Source organism: Balaenoptera acutorostrata, chromosome 15 (assembly GCF_949987535.1).
Source record: "Balaenoptera acutorostrata chromosome 15, mBalAcu1.1, whole genome shotgun sequence".
Classification (NCBI taxonomy): domain Eukaryota; kingdom Metazoa; phylum Chordata; class Mammalia; order Artiodactyla; family Balaenopteridae; genus Balaenoptera; species Balaenoptera acutorostrata.
This window is the reverse complement of record NC_080078.1, coordinates 56,266,273-56,284,308: the sequence shown is the minus strand read 5'-3', so window position 1 is coordinate 56,284,308 and position 18,036 is coordinate 56,266,273.

Below are 18,036 nucleotides of genomic sequence, written 5' to 3'. Positions count from 1 at the left end.
TTAGTTTGGAAATCATTTTCACTCAGAATTTTAGATATTACTCTATTGCTTTTAGTTTTCAGTTTTGCTGTTTGGAAATCCAAAGCCATTCTGATTTTGATTCTTGGTATGTGACCTTTACTTTCTCTTGACAGGCTATTTGTACCTTCCCTTTTCCATGGTGTTTTGAAATTTTATAGTGTTTAAAAACTCTATCCTGCTGGTTTCTTATGCCAAAAATGTTGGAGTTATCTTAACTCTCTCTCTTATCCCCTAATCAGTCCATCAACAAATCCTCTCAGCACTATCTTCAAAATGTCTGAAATCTGATTACTTTTCATTACTTCCAGTTCCACTATTCTGGCTCAAGCCATCATCTGTTGTTCAGCTTCATAAGGACAAGGACTTTGCTTTATTCACCACTACTGCCCTAGCATGTAAAACAGATTTTGACCACATACCCCTATGAGGTAAACACACATGAAGTGGGTGATTATACCACTTATAAATGAGGACACAGAGTGGTACAGAACTTAATCAGAGTGGTTAAGCAACTTGATTTAAGAATATAGAAAAAGAACAAGAGAATAAAAGAGAAAGGAGTTTCTAGTTACAAGAAGGAGGCATTCTCCCCTGTTTCCCCTGGGAAGTTGCTCAAAAGCAATGAGGAAACTGAAGAACAAAAATATATAGTCCATCTTCTGTGAACTAGGAAACAACTTGAGACCCCAAACCCCAACACTAGGAAGAACTGTCAAGAGCTGTCAGGATGACCCAGGCAGCCTTGCATGAGGGAGGAGGCAGAGATGATGCCTATGGCTGAAGATTTCCAAAGGAAGCAACGAAGTGTTTCTCAAAGTGTACTTTGCACACCTCTTGGAGCAAAAGGTAAAACCCCACCTTTGCAATAGTGTGAATATGGCATACAGATTGGTGGCAGCAGCTTCTAAGGAGAGGTTAAATGAGAAGTTATACAGATGCCACTTTGAAGGAGAAAAAAAAATCTAGCTGTCCTCAAATTTCTCCAAAACAACACTCATCACTGAAACATGTAGAGCAATGCCCACAAAAAAAAAATTTTTTTCTTTTTTTTAATTTTGGCTGCATTGGGTCTTTGTTGCTGCGCGTGGGCTTTCTCTGGTTGGGGCAAGAGAGGGCTACTCTTTGTTGAGGTGCGTGGGCTTCTCATTGCGGTGGCTTCTCTTGTTGTGGAGCACAGGCTCTAGGCACATGGGCTTCAGTAGCTCCAGCACGTGGGCTCAGTAGTTGTGGCTTGCGGGCTCTAGAGCGCAGGCTCATTAGTTGTGGTGCACGGGCTTAGTTGCTCCGCAGCACGTGGGATCTTCCCGGACCACGGCTCGAACCCGTGTCCCCTGCATTGACTGGTGGATTCTTAACTACTGCGCCACCAGGGAAGCCCACAGAAATTTTTAAAAAAGAATTTTATACCCAGATGTTTAGGTCAGGTTTCTTAGTTGCAAACCAGGAGTCAACAAACTTTTTCTGTAAGGGACCAGATAGGAAAAACTTTAGGCTTTCTGGGTCATATGACCTCTGTCACAACTATTCAACTCTGCCATTGTTACACTACATAAACAAATGAGTGTGGCTGTGTGCCAATAAAACAGACACAAATGTTAATTTCATAAAATTTTCATGTGTCTAGAATGATAATTAATTTTTTTAATCCATTGAATAATGACAGATAGTGGGTCCAATTTGGCCCATGAACTGTGGTTTGCAGACTCTTGGTTGCAAACAGTAGAAACTGACTCACTTGATTAAGCAGAAAAAGGAGGTTTTTGAAAGAATTTTAGTTAGCTCACAGGATTGTTGGAAAGCTGGTGAGTTAAGAGGATAAGCTTCAAGGAGCAATTTCTAAAATTGGCCTTAAGAGGAAGCTGCTACAACCCTACTGCCTCACAAGGCACTAGAGGGAAGTGCCGTTGCCTCCATGTCCCATGAATGTCACTTCTGTACCAGGGACATGGGGAAACCAAAATACAACTTACAGCAAACTAGATGAATGGAAAATTAAAACCAAAAAAAAAAAAAAGGCAATGTACACTGAACGTTTAACTGTAGGACCAATAAATGTGATTATTGCCATAGAACAGAATGTAAATATTAAGTCCTGATTTTAAAAAAGAAAGGAAGGAAAAGGTAGATAGTAGTGTAAATATGATGTCTTTGTGGGATAGAGGGTTAAAAGGTATTTAAAGATGATCTATTAATAGTATAAAAAATACATTTCACAAAAGTCAGCACAGATAACATCAAACAAAGTAAGGTGATAGATGAGAGAGAGAAGGAAGAGGAAATATACTACATAAATAGTATACACATATACTATATGTTTATATAATATATACTTATGTAGTATAAATATACTATGTTCACATACATTGTTCAAAGAGGAAAATAATAGATACTGCTTAAAAGGTCAGATGTTAAAACTATTAGATGAAATTATTAAAAAAGATGATATAAACCTAAATTATCAGAAGAAACTCTTCTGTGTTTCTTAGATCCTCTGTTGTCTACTTGGCATCCATTAATTGCAAGGCCAAACTAATGTCCAAAGTTGTTTACATCTCTGCTGGGATCCAGCTTTCTCTGATTACAAACCTTCCAACAACAAACGCCAGTATCTATGTTTCGTGCCCAATAGGGGACATCCTCACCTCACCAGTTCCCGCAACCACAGCAATAAACACTTAGGCTTCCCCCTTGCTCCCGCCTTCTGACCAGCCCTGATGCTTCCCCCTGTGGCCCTTTGTGGTGTGGTATTGCCCCCTTCTCTTGGGAAGTGTAAGTAATAAATTCTTTCAAAGGCAGTTGTCTCATGTCTGTCAGCTTACCATTCCTGATTAAAATAAATCCCAGGTACAAATTTTAGAACAGAAACATACAAAGCAAAACAAGAAAACATATCATGGAAAGTTTTAGAAGTAAGAAAAGAGCCTAACATATTCATGACAGAAGTAAACCTAAACCTAAATATGTCAAATCAATAAATGCAAATGGGCTAAACTCACATATTGAAACAAAAGTCTTTCAGATGGGATCACAAACTCTTGTATGCAAGATATACCTAAAACAGTCAATTAGAAAGTTGAAAATAAAAGTATGGACAGAGGTGTACCAGGAAAATACAAACAGAAAGCAAGGGTGTCATCTTAATATAAAAGAAGACTGAAGTCAAGGCAAAGCTTTATTAAAGAATATTTTCTATAATTCTAGGCAGAGAAGTTCATAAAATTATATAATAATTATGGCTATGTTGCAAATAGCATTAGGGAGCAGAAACTATAAGAGAGACCAGGAAATGCAGAAGTCAAGTAGTAAGAGACTCTGGTTTACTTCCCTCCGTTCATGGTAGTCAAGTGGACAAAAATTAAGAATAAAGAAGACATTCTCTAGTAACACCATATACAAAAATAAACTCAAAATGGATTAAAGACCTAAATGTAAGACCGGAAACCATAAAACTCCTAGAAGAAAACATAGGCAGTACACTCTGACATAAATCATAGTGGTATTTTTTTTTTTGGATCTGTTTCCTAAAGCAAAGGAAATAAAAGCACAAATAAATAAATGGGACCTAGGGACTTCCCTGGTGGTCCAGTGGTTAAGACCTCACACTCCTAATGCAGGGATCACAGGTTCGATCCTTGGTCAGGAAACTAAGATCCCGCATGCTGTGCAGTGTGGCCAAAAATATATATATAAATAACTAAATAAAAATAGGGACTTCCCTGGCAGCCCAGTCGTTGGGACTCCACGCTCCCAGCGTGGGGAGCGGGGATGCGGGTCCAATCCCTGATCAGGGAAATGGGATCCTGCGTGCCCCATGGGGAGGCCAAAAATATATATGTATATATAATGGAATACTACCTAGCCATAAAAAAGAATGAAAATTTGCCATTTGCAACAAAATGGATGAACTTCGAGGATATTAAGCAGAATATCACTGTAGATTACAGTTGAGTGGAGGGTGGGGTGTAGCTATTGGAGTCAGGTAATAAATAGAGTTTGGGCCCAAGTCCATCTTACAGTGGACCAATGGGTCCCTGAACCTACCCTATAGTTACCTCAGTTCCTGAACGCCTAATTGGAGCAGACATACTTAAATTAAAAAATCTCCACTTGGCTCCCTAATTTTTGGATCAAGGCTATTCTGATAGGAAGGCCATATATTATTATCATAGTATCGTAAGGCCAAAATAGTAAACCAAAGGCAATGCTGCATTGCTGGAGGAATCACAGAGATTACTGCCACCATTTCTTCTGGAAGATAAAGTGCACTATTTAATTCACTTTATTGTAGAAGATGTCTTAGAAAGACAGCAGTAGAATGTTTTTAATTACTCTAATTGCAGCTGCAATTCCAATTGTAGCCTCTTTACTAGAGCAAATCAGCATAGCCCCTAGAACTTGGCAGGAAGCTATACATTTGGCAAATGCTATGTTCTCTATCTCATTAATAAGAGAACACTGGCAGCAGTTTGCTTTCACCTGTCAAGAACAATATTTCTTCATTATCTTATCTCAGGTCCGTGACAACTCTGACTCTCTGTCATAATTTAGTGTACAGAGACTTTGACGATCTCCCCATCCCATGGGATGCCAATTCTTGTCCATACACTGAGGACGTCATGCTGATAGAATGATAAGTGAGCGGACTATACTGGCTACCCTAGATACCTTGGCAGGTCATCCATACCATAACCTTGGAGGTAAATCCCACAAAAATTCAGGGGTCTGTCTCCTCAGTGAAGCTTCTGGATTCCAGTAGTTAGGACCATATCAGAATATACCCTGCAAAGTGAAAGACAAGTTGCTGTACTTTGCACCCCATTACACTCTGAAAGAGTCACAATACTTGTCCTGCTTCTTTGGATTTTGGAAGCCAGATACAACACACTAGGTGTGATACTTATACAATAAGTATAATCCATGATACTTTTAGTTTTGAGTGTGGCTCAGGGATACTGTGATTTATGAATTATATATTCATCCCTGTTTCTGGCACAGAGCTTCCCAAACCTTTGGAATTTCCTGAGCAATAAGCAAAAAAATGGGAACATTTTTTTTTGCCATAATACTTGGTCTCTTGTCCTCAGTTCCTGAAATCACTTCAGAGCCATACAAGTGAAATGGGTGTCTTATCACCTTTCCATCACTACGGTGTTTATGTTACTGAAGTGACTTTTGGAAAGCACCTAAGGGTTACTAGGGAAGCAACTACACAATTGGGGGTTGGAACTTTCAGTCCTACCTCCTGATTTCCAAAGAGGGGAGGGAGTCTGGGGGTTGAATCAATGGCCAATGGCTAATGATTTAATCAATCACGACTGTGTAATGAAGCCTCCATAAAAGTCCAAAAGGAGAGGGTTAGGGGCACTTCTGGATTGGTGAACATATGGAGATTTGGGGTGAGGACATGGAAGCTCCACATCCTTTCACCATACCTTGCCCTATGCATCTCGTCCATCTGGCTGTCCCTGAGTTATATCCTTTTACAATAAACCAGTTATCTAGTGAGTAAATGGGTTTCTGGAGTTCTGTGAGCAGCTTTAGCTAATTATTCACACCCAAGGAGGGGATTTGTGGGAACCTCTGATTTATAGCCAACTAGAAGCACAGGTAACAACCTGGGCTTGGGATTTGGATCTGAGGTAGAGGGCAGTCTTATGGGACTTCACCTGTGGAATCTGATACTATCTCCAGGTTGATAGTGTCAGAATTGAGTCAAACTGTAGGATACCCAGCTGATGTCCAGAGACTTGCTTGGTGGTGTGGGAAAATTCCACCCCCCACACTGGAATTTGGTCCAGGACCCAAATAGGCTCAGAGCAAGAGAAGGCTCGCCCGTTGGTTCAGGCTGCAGTGCAAACATCTTAGTGATGTTGGTGCTGTAAGTTTCTGTGTCAGATTACTCGATGGAACCTGGTCCCGGCAGGTCCTCATAGGCCAATCACGACATAGGCCTCCAGGACTGGCAGAAGTCCTGGTTCTCTTCAGCCAATAACTACTCCTCCTCTTCAGAAACAGCTCCAGGCCTTCTACTGAGCCCTCATCTACTGGCCACAGGACACTAAGAGGTATTCTCCGATCCACCAAGCCATAATGTTGAGTGGATGTAGTGGCATTCATCATAAAGTGAAAGGGGTGTATGGAAGAACAGGCTTGAATTGGTCGCAAAGGCCCAGTATGTTTTCAGGAATGTGACTCACACTCCCAGTGAGTCTGGTCCTGTCATACTGCTCTCTCCCTTCCATATCTGAGGCTTCATGGGGTAGTTCAGCTGAGAAAGAAACATTTTGAACCTGGCTTACAGGTGGTTCTGCATGACATCTGGCACTAGCCAAAAGTGGCGTGCTGCTATATTACAGAATCTCTAAGGAGAACACAGTGTTCTGAAGAACACAGTGTTCTGAAGAACACTGGGAAAAGGATTTTTTCCCCAGTGGGCATAACTTCAAGCATACATCATGTGGCTTAGCCAGTCAAGAAACAACAGTCAAGAAACAAGATGGTCAAGCCTGTGCTTAACTTAGAGCAAAAGCAAAAATACGTGAATGGCTTACAATGCCTTTCATATCTTGCCCCATGTTCACACTCTAACCTCAACTCCTACTGCTCTCATTCCTCTCACTCACTCTGTTTCAGCCACACTGGTCTCCTTGCTGGCCCTTGTACAGACCAGGCACATTCTACCAGAGGGCCTTTGCACATGCTGTTTCTCCTCTCTGATCTGCTTTTCAATCAAAGGGCCACATGGGTCATCCCCTCAACTCCTTCGGGTCATTACTCAAATATCACCTTCTTAGTGACATCTTCCCCGTACATTGTTTAAAATTGCACTTCCCGGGCTTCCCTGGTGGCGCAGTGGTTGAGAATCTGCCTGCCGGTGCGGGGGACACGGGTTCGAGCCCTGGTCTGGGAAAATCCCGCATGCCGCGGAGCAACTGGGCCCGTGAGCCACAACTGCTGAGCCTGCGCGTCTGGAGCCTGTGCTCCGCAACGGGAGAGGCCGCGACAGTGAGAGGCCCGCGCACCGTGATGAAGAGTGGCCCCCACTCGCCGCAACTAGGGAAAGCCCTCGCACAGAAACGCAGACCCAACACAACCATAAATAAATAAATTAATAATAATAAAAAAAAGATATGTTAAAATTGCACTTCCCCAACCCTATCTTCCGTCTCTGTTTCTCTGTTGACAATCTAATATACCGTATAGTTTATTCATCTTGTTTATGTCTATTTCCTCATCCCACTAGAATGTAAGTTCCATGGGGATAGGAATTTTTAACTATTATCTTCACTGTTAAGTCCCCTGTTCCTATAATAGTACCTGGCACTGACAGTCACTCAATAAGTATTTGCTGAATGAATGAACATCAGTCTGGGGAAGAGGCTTGTGAATAAGTTTCTAAGAATGTACTCTGAGTCTGAGAACACCTGGGTCCACATGAATGCGCACCAAAGGAGCTTTGCAACTAAACAGATATCACCTATTCCGTGGATGCCAGTTAGTCTCTTTCTCCAGCCACCCCAGCCCCTGGCCAATGAGTTCATGAACAAAGTGACCACGGGGCCGGGGGTTGCAGTTAGGCATGTGCTCAACAACATGAACTTCACTTTACCAAGACTGACCTAGACTATCACCATTGCTGAGGGTCTAAGTTGACAGCAGAGCAGCTTATCTGAGACAACACAGTGCCAAACTTCAGCGGGATGAGCTTGCCACTTGGTGGCAGATCAATTACTTTGGGCCGCAAGAGGGCAGCAATTTGTTTTCTCTGGAAGAAGTGAGCTTATTTTGGATAGGTCTGCTCTTGCTGCCTTACTTCTTTCAGCAATGCCATATGTGAATTTATTAAACTTATTTACCGTCATGATATCCCACATATTACTTCTCACTAAGGAAGTCATTTTACAACTGAAGAAGTAAGGCAATGGGTTGAAGTTCATGGGTACTGTCTTTACCATGTACCCCATCACCTAAGAGCATCTGGCCTGAGGGAACACTGGAATGGACAATGAAAAATCAGTTACAGTGCCAGCTAGTTGATAATACCTAGCAAGTCTGGGGTACTGTCCTACAGGATGAATTATTTTCTCCAAGCCAGTGACCACTTTATGGTGCTGTTTCTTACACAGCCAGGACACATGGGTCTAGGAACCAAGGTGTAAGAGAAACACCTTGTCACTGTTACTTCTAATGATCCATTCATAAAGTTTTTGCTTTGCATGCCCATAAAATTGGGCTTTACTAGCTAGAGGTCTTACTATCCAAAGGAGGAATACTTCTACCAGAAGACAGGACAATGACTCCATTGAACTGGATGTTGAAACTACCACCTAAACATTTGGGATCTTGTGCCTATGATGTAGAAAACATAAAGAGAATTAGTCGGCTTCCACTTGATAATTAGGAGAAAACTGGGTCACTGATATAAATTGGGGCATGGAAGACATTTCCAGAACTTAGAGGGTCTTCTAGGGCAGTTCCTAATATGTTCACATTCACTAATAGAAGGTGGTGGAAACTATAGGCAGGATCGTTACGGGCTCAGTTGCCTCAGGATGAAGCTTTGAGTCATCCTACCAGGTAGAGAATCCAGACCAGCTGAGATGCTGACCGAGTAAAAAGGGAATACAGAACGGGAATGGAGGAAGATATTTCTAAATATTAACTAGAACCTCAAGACCAGTTGCAGAAAGAAGACCTGTATTTGTACATTAAGCAATTTGCCTCCCCCCTTACTTCCCCTATTATTTGAAATAAAATGTATTGGTAGTAGTCAACTTGATAATTTAGTCCTTTGGATAGAGGTTATCAAGCAGAGTGTAGGAATAAACACCACACAGTGAGTGATAGATCTTCATAGCTTCCGTTTATAGAGAAGGGAAATATAGTTTTTGCGTTGGAATGTTAAGTTGCCATTGTTATACAGATGTTTATGAATGGGTAGAATGAACATGTGTGCATATTGACTAGCCAAAGAGGTGGATGGTAGTAAATAAAGTGATTTTGATACCTGACACCCAATCCATCTTCCTAGTGTGCTTTCCTATAATGCAGAGGTTGGAAAGCAAAGAATCGTTTCCCAAAGTTTTTTTTTTTTTTTTTTTGGCTGTGCCGCGTGGCTTGTGGGATCTTAGTTCTCCGACTAGGGATGGAACCCTGGGCCCATGGCAGTGAAAGCACGGAGTTCTAACCACTGGACCGCCAGGGGATTCCCTCCCAAAGTCCTTTTGCCGCTTGAATTCTGAGTGTGAATTGGAGTCCACTGATTAGATTTGGAAGGTAGAATTGGAGAGCCATCTTCCTCCTGCTTGCTGTTTTCTGCTGGCACATGTAGTTGAGGAGACATTTAATTTCTCTGCAGCAGCATTCTAGCAGTTGTTAAGAGGCAGTTGTGTGACATTGGCAGGCCCCAATTCTCCACCTTTCTTGTTGTGGGGGTAGAAGCTCCCCTGGCAAGCCAGACCTGTAGTGTTTTTCTGGGAGTCAGCCCTGGAGACCCAGCATGCAGCCCACTCCTCCAGCCCTTCCAACAATATTACAATCATCTCTGTTTTACAATCCTTCTTTTTAATGTGCCAAGAATGGTTTGCATTTCCCGTAACTAAATCCTCACTGATATACCTTTATCCAAAACACTCTACCCAGCTCACCTACTATATACTTAAAAAGTTATGAGGCAATATTAATTCACAAAAACTACATACTAGCTTTATTTGAAGTTATAGAGGTCACTATCAGAAGAACTAAAAAAAGCTATACCAGGTTTGCTCTGGAGCGTGGGCCTAGGGGTAGAAAGGTAGAGTGTACATATTTATTTTCATCATCAGCTTTTCTACACAATGGAATTAGTTACCGTGTATATATATATATATATATATATATATATATATATATATATAACTATATATATATAACTTGATAAGATAGACATAAAAATAAATGAAAAGGTTAAAAAATTGAGTGAGATTTTGACATTTAAATTGAAACTATTCTTAATACACAGACTTGCAAAGTCACTGAATAATTCATTAAGGCTAGAGAACCTTAGCCTTACCTCCATATACGAATAATAATTTCAACAGACCTCTTCTAGGTATATTGAAAACACTGGATAGCCTGAAAACTTCTTTCTCAAAGATGGTCTATTATCTAAAGTATTGAAAATGGCTCTCCTTCTCAGTCCTGAGAAGCACTGTATTCACAAATTTGGCAGAAAAAATGTCATCCCCCCTCCATGACATCCACATCCTAGTCCCCAAAATCTGTGAATATGTTAGGTTATACGGCAAAGGAAAATTAAGATTGTTGGATGTGGGAAGGCGCCTATGCTAGCCTGATGGTGGAGTCGCGGAATTGCCTGGGCCCACCTCTCCGTGCAACCAGCCCTTATGTCCTCTCCATGACCTCCTCCAGCTGCATTTTAGAACAATATCCCAGTCATTATTATTCATAAGTAAGTTAAGTACCTGGTGAGGCCACAGCTGAGTAATAGACAATTAAACAATGCAGGCTGAAATGCTTCTGTAAGTAGTTTGCTTACACTTAAAGAGGCAATGGGAGAAGAGAAACAACTGAGTAAATAAGAGGCCGAATATTCGTTCACTTGGCTGGACTCCTCTCTCAGGGAACAATAAGATGTCATTGAAATATTTGCACCTGAAGAATGAGATGATCAGACTGGCATTTGAAAAAGCCTGGTTCAGTGTAAAATGATTGTGAGAGGATCAGCTTGGTACCTGGGAGAACAGGAAATGAAAAGGACTCTTTCTTAATCAGGCTCTGCCTCAACCTACCCAGACCAACAACACCTTATGCTCTTTGATGACAACTTTCAACATGCAGAGTGCTAACATCCCTCTTTAGCTATAACCTGGTGGTAGCCTAAGAATTGCAGTACCTGGATCAATGATAAAAATATGGATGGCACATAAGACGAAGAAAAGAGTTGTTCCAGCATCATATAGATCATCTTTGTTCCATGGTACTGCATTTCCCCCTTTGCTGAAGATCAGTTGACTATATTTATTTAAGACTTCCTATATGATGTTGAAAAGGAATGATGAGAGGAGACATCCTTGCCCTGTTACTGATCTTAGCAGGAGAGCTTCTAGTTTCTTCCCGTTAAGTAGACATTAGCTACAGTTTTATTTTAAAATTTATCAAATTGAGGAGGTTCCCCTCTATTCCTGTTTTACTGGGAGTTTTCAATCATGAATAGGTGTTGAATTTTGTCACATGTTTTTCTGCATCTATTGATATGATCATTTGATTTTCTTCTTTAGCCTGTTGATGTGATGAATAACTTTAATTGGTTTTCAAATGTTGAGTATGCCTTGCATAACTGGGATAAATTCCTCTTGGTTGTGGTGTATATTTTTTATAGTTTTATGGATTTGTTTTAAAAAAATTTTGTTGAGAAGTTTTGCATCTATATTCATGAGAGATATTGGTTTGTAGTTTTCTTTCCTTGCAGTATTTTTTGTCTGTTTCTTTGTGTTAGGGTAATGCTGATCTCATAGAATGAGTTAGGAAATATTCCCTCTGCTTCTATCTTCTTAAAGATATTTTAGAGAATTTGTATGATTTCTTCCTTAAATGTTTGGTAGAATTCACCAGTGACTCCATCTGGGCTAGAACTCATTTTTACAAATATATTCTCAGTCTTTGATAAAGATAATTTTGTAGATCTATTCAAGAAAACTTAAGGTGCTTAAAAAAGATTGTACATATTAAACATACTTCCACACCCAAAAAAAAAAATTAAGATTGTTAATCAGCTGGTCTTAAAATTGGGAGATTGATTATTCTGAATTATTTAGGTAGGCTCAACATAATCAGAAGGAATTTAAAAGTAGAAGAAGGAGGCAGATGGAGTCAGTCAGAGGAAGATGTGACTATGGAGAAAAGGCACAAAGAGATGCAACCCTGGTGGCTTTTTAGATGGAGGAAGAGGGGCATCAGGCAAGGAATGTGGGTGGCCTCTAGAATCTGGGAAAGGCAAGGAAACAGATGCTACCCAGAGCCTCTAGAAAGGACCACAGCCTTGTCAACACCTTGATTTTAGCCCAGTGAGATCCGTGTTAGACTTCTGACCTTCAGACCTGTAACATAATAAATTTGTGTTAAGGCACTAAGTTTGTGGTAAGGTGTTGCAATAGCAATAGGACAGTGATACAACATCGTATAAACAGTATTCTCACAAAAGGAGCTGATACCTAGTCATGACACTGAAAACCAGCTGTGTAAAAAAAAAAAGAGGCAAGTCATGCATTTTGTTGTCTCCTACTCACTGAATGTTTGGAGAACCTCTCAGTGAAAAAGACTGTTAGCTAACATTTCAGTTGTGGAAGTTTTTCACGTTTTGTTATTGACACCTTCGCTGTGAGACAGTAAGAAAGATGCCTTTTTTGCTATAGTTTCTGTATCATCAGAGGTTACCCAAACAGCATCTGGACTAGAGAGGTTCTCAGTGAAGGGTCTGGGATGAAGGACCCACTCCTTCACCAAGGTGGTGAATAAAGAAGAGTGAGGCACTGAAATTTCTTGGTTGCTATGTTGACACCTTTAAAAGCTGAGGTGTTATCCCCTTTTCTTCTCTGCTTAATATGTTAAATTAGGGGCCATAGAGAACAAGCACAAGATGTGAACATGGCAAAGAGCCCATAATACCTCCTGAGCTCTGAACACAGAGGTGTGAGTGAGCATTGCCCACAATGGTTATGACCATGGGGTTGGTGAGTGGGTCTCCTGGGCTATAGAAATCCCTTGAAATTTTACCAAAATTTGTATTGCTTATTTTTTATAGCTTTCATTGGATTATATAGGAAGTCTGCAAAACATTCCATGGAAGATGCTTTTGATCTTTTAGGGGCTGGAGTCCAGACAGCTTGCAATGTAAGCTCTCTGAGAACAGAGACATGTAGATTCCCTAGAATCTAAACATGAGTGGTATAGAAGAATTTTCTAATTGTGGAGGAAAGGAAATAATATGTTTAGTTTAATTTGCTTCCTGGGAAATGGGCTTGGAATTGACAAAAATAGAAGAGGTGGCGGTAGCCAAATATCAGAGTGTGGTTTTAGTATCAGAAAACCTATTCCAAACTGTGGCTGATTTGTATACAAGTTGATATACTTTGGTAACAGCCAGTTTTACTGGGTAAAAATCTCAGTTTTAGTGAGTGGGTAAAGACTGAAAAATATTTCAAAAGGGATCTAGCCCTGTATTTTGCTCAAAATATAAGAAGAGTCATAGTTTAACTCAAATTTTGCCAAGAAACACAACTGTTTTTTCTACTAGTACTGAGCCGCTCAGCCCTACACCACCTTTTCCTAGATATAAACACGTGCTCCAGAATTAAAGTTATTAAACAACCTGATTTAACTGAAAAAAAAAATTAATGCTGGGAATTCCCTGGTGATCCAGGGGTTAGGACTTGGTGCTTTCACTGCCAGAGCCCAGGGTTCGATCCCTGGTCAGGGAATTAAGCTCCTGCAAGCTGTGCAGCACAGCCAAAAGAAAAAAAAAAAATTAATGCTGAGTTGTGTGGAGACATGGTTTCTAAAAATATGAGAACTAACAAACTGTTAAGTTTTCAAGGAATACGGGGTATGTATAGGAAATCAGTAGCTGAAGAATATTTACCACATTCAAAAACACTTTAAAAAACAAAATTCTCAAATTTGTATTCAATTTGCAGATATTATATAACCCCTTTAAAATTAACTAAAGTGCTGAGTATTCTGTGGAGCAAAAAAATTATCTTGTGCTCACAGTTGAAGGTTTCTCTCAGAAGTAAACCACTGAAAGAATCCACAGTATTGGTTTAAATTTTTTCCATTGGGGAGGGGTGTGTGGAGGTGTTTATCATCTTTCAAATTCAGTCACTTGTCCTGAAATGGATTGGATAGTTAGATGATAACATTAAAATAGGTCTCTCTAAGCTATAGAAAACAAGATTCTTAAATTTTTGACAAGGAGAAATGGAACAAAAAATAAAGCAAGTCATACGCTAAATAATGTTAAAAATCCTGCTGTTACTTTAAAAATATTTTACTACTGGGAATTCCCTGGTGGTCCAGTGATTAGGACTCGGTGCTTTCACTTCTGTGGGACCAGGTTCAATCCCTGGTCAGGGAACTAAGATCCCACAAGCTGTGCGGCACGGCCAAAAAAAAAATTTTTTTTTATTACTAAGGGAAAATAGGACAAAAGTATTAAAAACAAATCTTTCACTTCCTTGTTTGTAGATAATGCCTGCCTATGTGACTGTTTTTACTTCCTTTGAAGCTTCCTACAAGAAATGAACCATTTACATGAGTTTTTATAAACTTTTAGCTAAAGACTTGTTCACATATTCTAGTAGCATCAATAATTTCTCAGAAAGGAATAATCAAAGGCTGGCACTAGAAATTGACAAAAAAAGAATTTAGATCTCTTAATAATTTAAAGAGCAATCTAAATTATAGAGTTTAGACTCTATAGAGTTCATCTCTGCAGACCCTGAAGAGCTTGACCCTACCACTAATGCCCTCTCTTGGGTACATGTGTTTCAAATCTAAACCCAATCACTTCATTCCTTCCTGTTTAGACTGTTAGTTCGTGTAGTTATTACAATGGTTTAAACCTGTACCTTATTTGTGTTACTAGGTATTCAAAATACCTTTGGGGTTAGGATGAGTGATTACAGCTCACTCCTACAAAACTTAGCTCTCTTTGGTTCCTGAGGAGAGAAATAATTTCATTTTCCTGACTTGGCTTTACCTTCCAATTATTATTTATATAAGACCCATCCACTTGCAGAGCTATTTTCTTTGCACTATAATTATTTTCTTCTGGTCCCAGGAAACAGAAAGTGGCTCAAGTTTATTGTGTCCCAGATCGAACAACTTAATATAAGTAACAAACAATATACCTTATTGTATGTCTAATATAAGAGGGTAAACATATCTCTATGTTTATCAATAGACTATTAACAGACAGAAAATATTAATGAATAGATTTGGGATAGTTTTCTTTTCAAAAAGCTTATGCTTCAAATAGAAGTGACAAGTGGGAAAGAATGAGTGGGTTGCAGAATTTTCAAAAGCCTAAAACCAGGATCCAGGAATCTTTAGCAGAGGTAAGACGTGCCTATATTCAGCACAGCCCGACCTGCACCGCTTTGCAGCTGAGTGGCGAGACAATACTACCCTCTAGGGGCAACATTTTTATTTTCACAACTTCCTCAGCAAAGGATCAATGAAAAGATAAGAAGCCATACACAGAGGCTTCCCTGGTGGCCCAGTGGTTGGGAATCCGCCTGCCAGTGCAGGGGACACGGGTTTGAGCCCTGGTCCGGGAAGATCCCACATGTCGTGGAGCAACTGTGTGCCACAGCTGCCACGGGCTGTGTTCCACAACTGCTGAGCCTGTGCTCTGGAGCCTGTGAGCCACAACTACTGAGCCCGCATGCCACAGCTGGTGAGGCGCGTGTGCCTGGAGCCTGTGCTCCGCAACAGGAGAGGCCACCGCAATGAGAGGCCCGCGCACCGCAATTAAGAGTGGACCCTGGGCTTCCCTGGTGGCGCAGTGGTTGAGAATCTGCCTGCTAATGCAGGGGACACGGGTTCGAGCCCTGGTCTGGGAGGATCCCACATGCCGCGGAGCAGCTGGGCCCGTGAGCCACAATTGCTGAGCCTGCGCGTCTGGAGCCTGTGCCCCGTGACGGGAGGGGCCGCGATAGAGAAAGGCCCGCGCACCGCGATGAAGAGCGGTCCCCGCACCGCGATGAAGAGTGGCCCCCGCTTGCCGCAACTGGAGAAAGCCCTCGCACGAACCGAAGACCCAACACAGCCAAAAATAAATAAATAAATAAATAAATAAGAAAAATCCTTAAAAAAAAAAAAAAAAAAAAGAGTGGACCCTGCTCACCGCAACTACAGAAAGCCCGCGCGCAGCAACGGAGACCCAACGCAGCCAAAAATTAATAAATAAGTAAATAAATTTATTTAAATAAAAAAGCCATACATGGTATAGCTCCATAGCTCCGCTGTGACTGCACCGTAGATATTAGTAGCTATTGTTGTTAGCATTTATGCTTTCAAAGAAGTAACTTAAGCACACTGTCAACTGGCTAATTATTCAAGGTTAATTATTTACAATCCTTTCTCTTTTCCTGTTCTTTTGTTGTTAGAATTTACATGATTGACTACAGAAGTTGGGATAAGACACCTGACTAGTTCTTAAAAAAAATAATTCTAATAAAAAGGGTGAAGAGATAAAAATTGGAATTAATTTCAAGCAAGAGACTTAGGGCTTATATATGGATACTTACTTGGATTCTTGTTACAGGCTTACTTTTCCAATTATTTTTTCCTAATTTTGGGAAAAAGTCCAGTGACAGAGATTCCCAATCCCTCAGACATATGAGCTGCCCACCTATTTAGTTAATCTTATTGGATAGAAATTAACTTATACAATTTATGAAACAGGGAATTAACTTATTATAAATCAAATACTAACAGTAGAATTTTTAGGTTTCCTCTGCCCCCTGCCCTCCTCTAAGCTGAATATGTTAGCAAATATGCTTCACTACTATTTACTATGTGTATCCTAACAGCTTATACCTGGGATTGTTGTTTTACTGGGTTTCTGCATTTTCTCCACGCTTCATCCCAGATTAATCTGTTCATTTGTTGACACCTGTCATGTTCTACAAAATGAGATCAAAGACTGATAGCTGCATGTTCTCCTGTCTTAAAATGTTAAGGAAATGGTTTGTTGGAAGCACTGTTACTTTTTAGTTCTATGTATTGAGCTGTCATTGACCTTTAGGCCAAAATGCCAGACACTTAACTGCCCTACTTTATAAAGACTTAGTAATAATATCAGTAGTCCGTAGTAAAGCTGACTTTCTATATTACACATATATACATATATATAATAGTTTCCTATATTTTATTAAACATTTTCCAGCCTTATTGAGATATAATTGACATATAACATTGTGTAAATTTAATATGATGATTTGATACATGTATATATTGGGAATTGTTTACCACAGTAAGGTTAGTTAACACCTCCATCACCACACATAATTATTTGTGTATGTGTGTATGTGGTGAGGATATTTAAGCTCTACTCTCTGAGCAACTTTGAAGTATATAATACAGTACTGTTAACTATAGTCACCATGCTGTATATTAGTGCCCCAGAACTTATAACTGGAAATTTGTACCCTTTAACCAACACCTCCCCATTTCCTAGTTTACTATATTTAAAGTGTGAGTTTTGTTTTAGTTGGGGGTTAATTTTTTCTCTAATTTTATATTGAAGTGAGAAACAGAAGAACGTAATGAAATCACTACACAGACAATAGACAAAAGTTTTATTTTAAAAACTTACAATTTAGCATAATGTAATTCCATACACAGAAATATACAAAAAATACATACGACTAAAATTGTATTTTAAACAGAAAACCATAAATGATATTTCATGGTTTAATTTCTGTGACTATTTTTTGCCTATGAGCCAAAAGGCTATCTCCAAACAATAAAGCAACTAAGTGAAGAGCTCAGGTGTTATTCTTGATGGTATCATTCTTGATGGTTCTGGATAAAACTAGATTACCATAAATTGATAGTACATAAGTTGAATAAATAATTGCACATTAAACTAGAATTTAGAAAAACAAGATTAGATAAATACCAAAAGGAATAGAAATAAAAACTATCAGAGCAAGAAATGAAAAAAACATGAAGAGAAAAGCAAGTAAGATCATGCCCTCATAGCAACTATTAGAGGCAGATGCAGCAGGATTGACAGCTTATGGAGCACAGAGAAGAAAAAATCCCAAGAGACAATGAGAAAGTGTCCTAAATTAGGAGAAGGTGGCAAGAGTGAGTAAACGCAGTTCCCTGAGTGGAAGGGATAAGAGACTGAAATACTGCCCATTCCCCCTTGACAGGATTATCCAGAAAGTCTATGTATCAGTTGTAGGTATTTGATTCCAATATCATTGTTTTTTAAAATTATCC